We start from the raw sequence: 10,222 nt of genomic DNA, 5'->3' as shown, positions 1-10,222 counted from the left end.
AACATACCCGGTGGTCTGTTACAACCCGTGATGAACTGTGTGAGACCCAAACTGCCCTCATCGTTACAATTTGGTGAATGATTTCAAGTCTGCATCTCCTCCTTGTCATCTCCATCATTAAATTTATGTGCCAGCCATTTAAACTTTGCATTTAAATTTTGCATTTAAACAGCATTTAAATTTCGACCCAAACACATTTTTGAAAGCAGACTTTCTCGTGGGCACTGTGGGGGTTGTAACCAGCCCAGCAGACATCCGTGACTCCTCACAGTCCCGAGAGGTTCTCAAGCGCCCCCCGCCGCAGCAGCCGGGGGTCGGGAGGGCGGCGTGGCCGCTCTGCTCCCAGGGCCACCCCCGCTCCGAGGCACGCTGGCGGCTGCAGCAGCTGCTGCTGCAGGCCCAGCGCTGACTTTTATTCCGAGCTAGAGCCTAAAAATACCAACTTCGCGAAAGAGCAGCGGCCCCCGGTGTGACGGCCCCGCGGTGCTGTAGGCAGACCCGGGGGGCCAGGCCGCGGGAGCGTGGCACGGGCCTCGGATCGCCTGGTGCCCGGCCCCGTGGGGGCCTCGGGGGTGGCACTGCCCGCCCGTGTGTTTGGTGCCTGCCAGCATCCACGTGCCCGAGCTAATCCCACTGTCTTTTGAGAGTTTTCTTGCTTTTCCTTCCAGAGTTTTCATCACCTTTGCAAGTGGTGACTAATACCGGTGTGTGGGGCTGAAAATGTTCTTCTGGAACCGAAACTGCGAATCCAGGCTGGGCCAGCTGCAGGGGGTCCTGCAGCACACACCCTTTCAGTCACAGGCTCTGAGGGAGAATTGTTAAACATCTTGTACAGAAAGAATACTTACAGTTAAGTTTCTTGATGAGCAAGTGTTCATTCGATTGATTTACTCCAAGCAGTGTGTTTGCAATAGGAGTCGCAGCTATAACCCCAGTTCTAGAGCTTCTCCCTGAAAATGTTCATGTTCTTCAGCTGTGCTTGCAGGGGTTGATCTAGCTCTTCTGGAGCAAGGAAATCCAAACCTGCTTCAATCACCGTGCTAGTGACCATCTGTTAGTTTGTGCTGGATTCTGCAATCCCATCTCATAGAAGTGCTGGTTTGTCCAGGTGGGCTTTACTGGGAGGCTGAAACCACTGAAGAAGTGAACCTATCTCAACTTAGTTTAAAGGTTTTTTTCAAATTCATTTTCTAAGTTTTGTTAAACTGTTTTATCCAACCTTGGCAGCACTCTGGGAGACCTGCCTGATCTGGGAGCGTGTCCATGGGCACCGGGCTTTGGACATCCGTGGAGTGTGCCCCCAGCTCACCGCAGGGCACGGGGGCTCTGCACCCCTGAGCTGGCCCTGGGCAACTTCGGCCACTGGCACAGGGCAAGCAGCAACAGCTGACAGCAGCACACACTCGTGAATGATCCTACTTGTGAGCGTATGCTCTGAAACCTGAAGTGACTTCAAGAAATGTGTTTCATTTCTCTTCAGAGAAGGCTCATGCAGCTGCTGCTGGACGTGTAAGTGACTGTGGTGTGTGGTGGCTGTTCGTGTTCCTGCTGTCAGCAAGTTCTGTGTGACAGGAGTATAAACTGACGGGACGGGGCTGGAGGAAAGGTTAAGCCTTTGCTTCTTGAAAGGTGAAATACTGGCATAGAGATTGTCTTTCACAAGCAGATGCAATGTTGAAAGTAAAGGGGTTTCACACTTCATGAGTTCTCATGTTTAGGAGCTGCAGTTTAACATGAAAAAACATGTTACAGTGCGATCTGATGGCACAATAAGGCTTCTGGTCACTCCTGGCAATATTTGAGTAACACATTGCTGGTCTCTAGTTACTTTAGTTACTGAATTGTAGGGTTTAAAACAGATTTTTCCAAATTAAGAGGTTGTCAACAAAATACTAAAAGAAATGTCACACTTAAAAGCCTCCTGCCCAGTCATTGCAGCTCATGCTGACAGAAAGAGTTGCTGGAGAAAAAAAAATCCAGTGCTTTTAGAGAGATTTCTTAACAGCTCTTTCAACAGATACGAAACTAGACATGTTGAAATAACACTTGTCACTTACATGTTTATTTGAAATATGAGTCTAGTTATAGTATCATTCATGATTTCATAGAAATGCCTGTGTTCTCTGAAGAAATACAAGGCTGCTGTCCTACCCTGTCCTATTTCTATACATACAACAGTATTTTACTTAAAGTGAGTATCTTTTTCAAGCTCTAATAACCTGCTTCTCAGCTCTTCATTCTCTGTCTTCAGGGATGTGATCCTCTTGAGCTGTCAATTTTTATCCTGGTATAGGCTTATAAATGTACCATTCTGAGACTATGAAAACTAAAGCTGTGTTTTTTTGGCACAATATTGTCCCTTTAGATAATTTTCTGAGAAACTGAGAGCATCTTATTTTTAAAATAAGTTAATCAGCTCTGGACTCTGCTTTCCCTGATACTTGGCTATAGCTAATCTTTGGGTAAATTGCTGGAAAATACGCCCTCCTTTTTTAAACATTACTGTTCAATCCCTATTTTTTAAAAAAGATGTTCATTTATTTTAAATCGGATGACTCCCTTGTGCCCCTGCAGGGCACAGCCTCTCCCAGTGTGTCGCTAATAATTTCACAGCGTGCAGAATTGCTGGTGTGGGTCTGGTGAGCACAACATCTGTTCCAGCTTCTGATCTCTACCTGTAGATGCTCCTGAAAGCCTGAAAAGGCTGGGCACTTGCAGCGCTGCATTTTTCAGCTTGGCCCAGCAGCACACACAACCTGGTACTCATCATGCCCGTAAGCGTTTCATTGAATTCAGATCTGTCCCAGCTGGAGCTCAGCACTTCTCGCAGCATCTGCAGCGGTGCCTGCAGAGCTGGGCTGCAGCCGAGCCTGGGGGTGGGCTGGGATGGCGTGAGCCTGATTTGTAGGTGGGCAAGCTGGTCCAGCCAGGACTAAATGCCCTTTGATGCCCCATGTGCTGTGTTTCTATCACATACAAATGGCTTATTTGTCCAGTGGTGCCAGTAAAAACGCTTGCGAGCCTGATGTATTGCACACAAATAGGCTGAAAGAGCAGAGAGATGTGTCGTAGATGTGTGATGGGCTCTCTGAAACCCTGGCCAGTACGTACCTCTCCTCCCCACAAACTTCATCCTTGGCAGGGTGATGAAGTGATACTACTCAAACAAGTTTTCTTTAATGATCTAGGCTTAATAAAATCTTCCTTAAGCCTCTAATTTTTTTCTGCAAAACCTGCCATTAGGCCTTTTGAGTCATCTGTTGTCACCTTCAACCCTGGTGCTATTATTAAAGCAGATCTGTGTTCCTTCACCATAGTGGCACCCTGGCTGTAGCTAATACCTTTCCTTCTAGGGCAGCAGCTCCTGGGTCTCGCCTTCACGCGCATCCAGCGGTTCTGGTTAACACCCAGTTAATGCCTCGTGGCAGCAGCTGAAGGAAATGCCTCCAGCTGGTGCTTACATTTAAATGTTTGCACTAGCATGTTCCCACTAGGCTAGCTGAATAGCAAAATATTGAGTTCAGTGCACTCTCACTACTTGATGTTTTTATCGTTTAAGGCTTGAGACAACTTGTAAATGCTTAAAATAGCGTGAAAATCCCTGTGCTGGCACAGACTCCCAGCCTATTGGAAGGCTGTCTGCTGTTCTCCTGGTGTAGAAGTTTCATATGTTCCACAGAACAATTATGGTAAAGCAAAATTTTAAATAGCCAAACCTATATGACAGTTATAATTTAAAAGGAAATACATAACAAGAGTGTCTGAATAACAAGTTGATTGAAAAATAAGAACTGATGAGCAACCAGCTGTCCATCACATGAGTACCCTGGCTTCAGTGGGCTCCATTATAGGTGCTCCATTGATTTCCATAATTTTTCCACAGAAGGTTTGGGGGTTTTTTTGTGGAAAAATTATGGAAATCAATGGATTTTTTTTTTAAATAAAAAAACCTTTGTTCATATAAACTACAAATAGCTGCACTATTTTCAGGTTCTGTATGTTGGAAATGTAATATATAACATTAAGTTTTCTGAGTGAAGGGGGAAGGAAGCAGGGAGAAGGGTTATGAGAAGCAGGGAGCTCCTGACAGCAGCTCAGCGGCGGGAGCAACAGCTTGTCCCAGTGCAAGGAGACAAACCTTGCAAGTTCATCATGCTGACAGGTCTTTCACATGGATGGGCTGAGCTGGCTCCTCATTTTAGCTGCTCTGGCCTGGGGCCTTTTCAGGACTCCATTTTTCCAGCCGTGGATGCTCCAGGTTACATGCTCCTTTGAGTAAAGCTGATGCAGGTCTGCCCTTTCCCTGCTGTGAAATGTCTTGTCCCTGCAGAGGTACCAGATCTGGGAGGGTTGTGACTGCTGCAGTCAGTAGCTTGGTTCTCATTCATTTCTCCCTGAAGGTCTCTTGCCTTTGCCAACAGGGAAGCATGTAGCTTGGGAAGAAATGGGAACGTTAGCCAGTGTGTGACCATTTGCCTGTTTCTGCCCTCTCTGTGACTCTGACAGTCCTACAGATCTCCACAGGCTCTTTGCTGATGCCTGCTGTCCCCCCCTGGTTTGGCATACAGGTGACAGCATGTACTGGCTTGTGGTTTTTTGAAAGCAACAAGTCCACAATAGGAAACACCTACTTGAGCGCCCCAGCTCCCTCCCACCACCCAGAGGGTCTGTCTGGAGGGTGGTAGGACAGCCAGCAGCTGGGGGGGGGTCAGGGTCACACCCACAGCGCTGGAGAACATCTACTGGTTTCAGTGTAATAAGCTTACAACAGCTGACTAAAGTTTTCCTATGGATGTTTCAGAATGGTTTAATTAAATGTAATTGCTACTTTAATTTCTCTGTAAAGGCAGTTCTCAGAAGCGACAGCTGACTTGCTCAAGAAACTTTATATTGCAACTACCAATATATCTGCCTCTGTTCTATAACACAGTGCTGTTTGTTCCTGCCTTACGTAATTAATCCTACTAATTAAGAGGAGTTGAACACTCCTCTTGAGGAGGAAAGAAGCGACCTCCATGTTGCTATTTGTAATGGAGGAATATCACTGGGACTAGGAGAGGTATAGGCTGCTTTTACCACCATGGTATTATAAATAATGTTATGGACAACAGATAGCCTGTTTGCTCTTTGCTCTGAGTGCAAATGTTAACTATGGATATATGATCTAATTATCACCTCCCTCTGCTAGTGAACTCTTTGCCTTGGCATGGTCTGTTTTGGGGAATGACAGCTATAGTTGTTAGACTAGAGATGGGAAGGGCATCTCTTACGTTGGTGTCCAGCAGTTGAGATGGCCCAATTTTGTGTGTACAGAAAAATCAGACATCCCACTTACTCAAGACTATCAGCATGTTTTGATGCTATTGCCTAGCCCTGCCACTCAGTGCCTGCCTGCTGCAGACAGACACAGGACATTTCTCAGCTCGCTCTGACAGAATGCCTTGAGTGCTGTAAGAGGCCTTTGGCTAAATGATAAGCCACATCTTCAAATTGTATATTTTTTATTTGACAGGGAATAAATGCTCCTCTGTACTGGCTAATAAAGCTGTCTCTTTGGGCAAAAGAATGACTCATGTTTAACCTTAGCTGTTAAGTCATTAATTATCTTTTTTAACAGTATGCATATGCTCACACACCCTCTTAAATATTTCTGAGAAAGAGTGGCAGTATCCAAACACATGGTTACCAGCTGCAGCCAGCTCAAGCTAAAACATCACACCCATGGTCTCATTTAGGTGCGGATGAAATCCAGATGCACAAATGTTCAACTTCTCCACAAGGAAGATGCTAAATGGTACATAAAACCAGCTGTACCTTGGCCTTTGATACTATGGACAGGTTCAGATTATTTTTGCAGAGACTCTAATGACTACTTGTTGACTTCTTTTTGTTCAAATATGTTGTTTTATTGTTCTGGATAATTTAAAAATGCCAATGTTACTTAAACGCATCTGCTGAGCAAGGATGTTTGCTTCATCTCAAAATGGCCTGATGTTTCAGGAAATGTTTGCACCCTTGCAGGAGTCCCACGGCGGAGATGGGAATGTGAGAATCTTCTAGGAATGTGGAGCGACTTTGCTGCCTTTTCCTAGCCACAGCTTTATTTTTAACATGTCTCATGTTTAAGGGTCATGTCTGGGAAACAAAGGCAGGTACTTTAGTTCCTTTATGTGAATAGCTGGGCTGTTCATTCTCTTTTTCTTTTTTTGGCTTTATGAAACAGATTCTCTTCTTTACAGCTGCGATATTTCCATGAAATTGTTTGTAGGTGACTGCTACAGACTCATTAGGCATCAAGTTAAAAATGAAATGAAGCAAAACAGGTTTATGTAGAATGCCAGGAGCATACCAGAACTCCTATGGCTGGGATGGCTTAGAGATGCCAAACCCGAAGGTCATTCTGTGCTCTGGGGAGGACCACGTGCTGTCCTCACACAGGGAGATGTCAGCTCTCCACGGGAGACATCTGAGCAGCACGCAGCCCTGGGTGCAGGCAGCAGCCATGGCCACTGCTGCCCGTGGCACTGCCTGCAGCAGAGGAGCTGCACAGAACTGCTGCCAGCGGTTCATGGCATGTGACAGGTCTGGGAAAAAAGCCACCATGGGGAGGAGGCACAGCAGCGATGACCAGTATTCCTCCGCTGGCCTGTTCCTGCCCTTTTAAAACTCTCATGACCTTTTCCCGTCAGCAGACGGAAAACTATGCTTCCTTGGGATCAGGCTCAAAGTAGAGCTCTGCAGGTGGCACAAAATGCATTTAACAGCTTTTTAATATTAAAAAGCTCTAGGTATGGTTAGAAGCATTACCAGCATAACTGCTGTGGGACGTGACATTAAATGTATCAAGCGAACAAAAGTGAACATAATTTTGTTACTTTGATGTCTCTATCCCAACTGCTAGTGATGCTTTTTCTTTCCTATGAGCAGCAGCCGTGTCTAAGGGCTGTGTGATGCTCCCAGCTGCTGTGGGCCTGGTGGCAAGCAGTGTCACTTTGCCTTCAGGAGACTTGGGGTATCTCTGTGTCCCCCCCCGCACCTCACCAGGCACCAGGACAGAAACCAGCCTCTTGCACAAGTTTCAATATGTGTGTCTGCCATCTCTCTTCAGGTGGCTGCTTATATCAGCTTTAAATCTAAAAGCATTCATCACATTAAGTCTCATCTTCAATGAAGAGTAATTCCCTGTAACGCATCCTGAATGCGGCCAGGGAGGTGTCTGCAAGGTGTCCTGCGCAGGATGAGCTCACTGCTCCGAGCATTTCCCTGGCAGGGAGGAGTGGGGGAAAGGGGAATGGCTGCTTGCGTGGCCTGGATACACCTGCAATTATATCTGGGGATTGCATTTGTCCAAAACCAAAAAACTTTTTGAAATGGGCTTTCTTTTAATCATGATACTAACTTCAAGTGTCTTAGAAATACAGGTCAAAAAATCAGCTATGCCTATGAGTTTGTCATATCAAATGCATCACACGTGGCTGAGAACTATTCAGTCAGCTCTGCAGGTCGAATCATGCAGCCGCTCTGAGGAGGGGATGCTTCATGCTGCAATTCACAGCCTCAGAGTAGTTATTGTGCCTGTCATCAGCTGCACCTCCAGTCCTTGGATTTCTTTCCACTGAGGGACATTAATTAAGTTGTCTTATCAGGATGCAGGTTTGCAGCATCAGTCTACAACATAAGGACTCAGCTTTAAAGACTCCCATGGTGCTCTCAGACCTCCCCTGGATGCAGCTGTGTGCTCAGTGAGGAGCATCCATCTGTGGGGGGCTGGTGATTTATCAGCTGAGCTATAGGTGAGTGTGCGTGCTGGTGATGTGTGTGCTGGAGCAGCATAGTAAATGTTGCCCTGAGCTGAACTCACTTCAAGAAATACCATTGAAACTCGTTCCTCTGAGATATCAAGACCCAAACCTGCCTCCGGAAATAGAAATGGTGGATGAGTGAATCCTGTCCAGCAGTCACAGTCACCTTCCATTCAAGTTATCTCCCCATTAATCGCTTTTCTTTTCCAGGACTGTTTTTGCCAAGGAGATTTATCAGTGCGGAGCTACGTGTCAGGTGTTTTCTTTTTGTATATATGCAATGGCTTCCATAGTAAAAGTATTTCATTCTCATGTCCCAGGTGGTGAGGAAACATAAATTTAAGGATTACATGTGCCTCTATGTCTTCCAACATGCTCTTATAAGAACATATTTATGTGGATGCTATTTCCAGGCATGTAACTGAATGGGTATATGGCAGAGGATTTTCATATGACACCATCACTGCTTAGATAGTGGATATCACAGGAGAGACATGCCTTTGAAGGAGAGTTTCTCTGAGGATGTTCCTCAGGCAACTGATTAATGTGAGCCCTGGACACCTGTTGGAATGGTCTCTGCAGAAAAATTCATGCAGCTTAATCTCATAATACAGGAGAAACATCCCATTTTGCTTTCTAGCCCAGGCTGCTCTGTTCAAAATTTAAAAAACCCCAAACAAATCCAACAAAAACCAAAGAACTGCATACTAGTAAAGGAGAAGGCAGGCATGCGACCCACCACACAGACACTGTAAAACAGCAAGCTCAGAGAGGAGGAGGAATCAGTTACACAGGCAGTCAATGCATCGCAGTTGGAAATTCAAAGGTACAGAGATGCGTGTAGCCTTGCTCTTTATTTATTACCCTGGGCGGTAGGGAGTGGCTGTGTTTATACGAGGTGGGAGCTGAGCCTCAGAGCTGGGCCGAGCTCCGTGGTGGGGACCCTGGTGGGGGCTGCTGCCCTGGCTCTGCTCGCCCCACTTGCCAGAGGGATGTTCATGAACTACCAGCAGATGACTTTTGTGCAGAAACATTTCCTGTCCAGCTTAAGAGGCAAAATCTGGGAGAATGGGTTTGCTGTGGTCCTAATGTGCTGTAATTTCTCTCCAAGACACTGAATCTGTACGGGTGAGGATGGAGGTGCCCAGGAAGCCCCGCCTGAGGCAATGCCTCAGCGACCAGCCCAGGTGCTCCACCAGCAAGGCATGGGATGGCTTCTGGAAGAGCACAAGGGGAAAACGCCTCACAGGTCAGTCCAAAGGCATGTTTGATCCCAGGCTGGTCTGGATTGAGCATCAGGGCCACAGCCTTGATCAAGGAATGAAAATACCTCAACTTTTTTGGCGTGTACTCATTTTAATGCTGCTGCGCTATGTGTTGTGCTGGTGTATCACACCAGAGTACATGCCTTCACCTGTGCTGCTTTTACCAAGTGGGTTTTTTGAACTGCTGGTTTGTCTATAGATGACAGCCCCGAGGGTGCCAGGGTCTGGGGCACTGCGTAGCACAGAGATGAGCAAGCACTGGGCTTGGTAAGCAAAGGGGCTGTGTTGTTCCTCTGCTCCATCGCGTGGTCCCTGTTCCCAGCAGGGAGCTGGCAGCATCCCAGACAGGGCAAAAGTAATAAATGTTCTAGTTACTGAAAATGGCTTTCTAGATATGTTCTTTGAAGAAGTTTGGTGGGCTGCGTGCAGCTCTTTCCACCAGTGGCTTGCAGAGCCATGTTGCAGAGACAGGGGATTTTGTAGCAGTATTTGCACTCAGCAACCCACCAGTCTCTTGCAAGCGGGATGTCCCTTTCTCCAGCCCTGAGACAGTTCAAGTGTTCGAAGCAAGTCAAAGCTGCAACCACAAGAGATACTCTTTTTTTTTTTTTTCCCCCTGAGCCCTGAGGCACTTCACTTTTTATAAGAAGACCTTTCAGATGTGTCAGGGTGTTTGTTATTGCAAACATCCCCATTCCTCTTTCAAAACAAGGAGCAAGTTATTCTCTGGGCTGAGGTTACATTTTGCTTTGGAAGTTTATTGATGCTGCAAGTGAGGCATGATATGTTCCTCCCCTAGGATGTAGCGAAGAGGCTGTCAGATTAATTGGGGACTTTCAGTGGAGGAATAGGACATTGGGAATTGTATTTTTGTTCATGATCTATAATTTGGGTGTCTCCAAGGCCCAAAAACTGCCTTGAAAATCCTAGCTTTAATTTGTGTGGACTGGTTGTGGTGACTCTGGCATTGGAGCACCAAGGTGTTTGAGCTGGACTGAACGGTAGCACCAAACCACAGTCACTGCTTGCAGCTGTGGAGCCCATCACACCAGACTAGCATTACAGTCCTCTGGAAGCAGTGAGCATTTTATCACATGTACATACAAGGTGTGTTGGTCAGTAGGAGCATCAAGTATGAATGTTAGAGTATGAATG

At 46.3% G+C, this 10,222-nt stretch overlaps 1 protein-coding gene across 1 annotated transcript in view; it reads left to right on the top strand.

Annotated features, from left to right (window-relative positions):
• PANK3 (pantothenate kinase 3) overlaps nucleotides 1-9,131 on the top strand; it is a 39,791-nt gene extending 30,660 nt beyond the window's left edge. Inside the window, exons 8-9 of the mRNA XM_026858193.1 lie at nucleotides 7,732-7,742; nucleotides 9,121-9,131. The gene's annotated coding sequence lies outside the window, so the exon portion shown is untranslated. The remainder of the gene's footprint in view (nucleotides 1-7,731; nucleotides 7,743-9,120) is intronic.
• Nucleotides 9,132-10,222: the final 1,091 nt, after the last annotated feature.

The sequence above is a fragment of the Athene cunicularia genome, assembly GCF_003259725.1.
Source record: "Athene cunicularia isolate RWA chromosome 13 unlocalized genomic scaffold, athCun1 chr13_part1, whole genome shotgun sequence".
In the NCBI taxonomy this organism is placed as follows: domain Eukaryota; kingdom Metazoa; phylum Chordata; class Aves; order Strigiformes; family Strigidae; genus Athene; species Athene cunicularia.
Note: the sequence above shows the minus strand (reverse complement) of the source record. Positions and strands in the feature narration are given on the sequence as shown.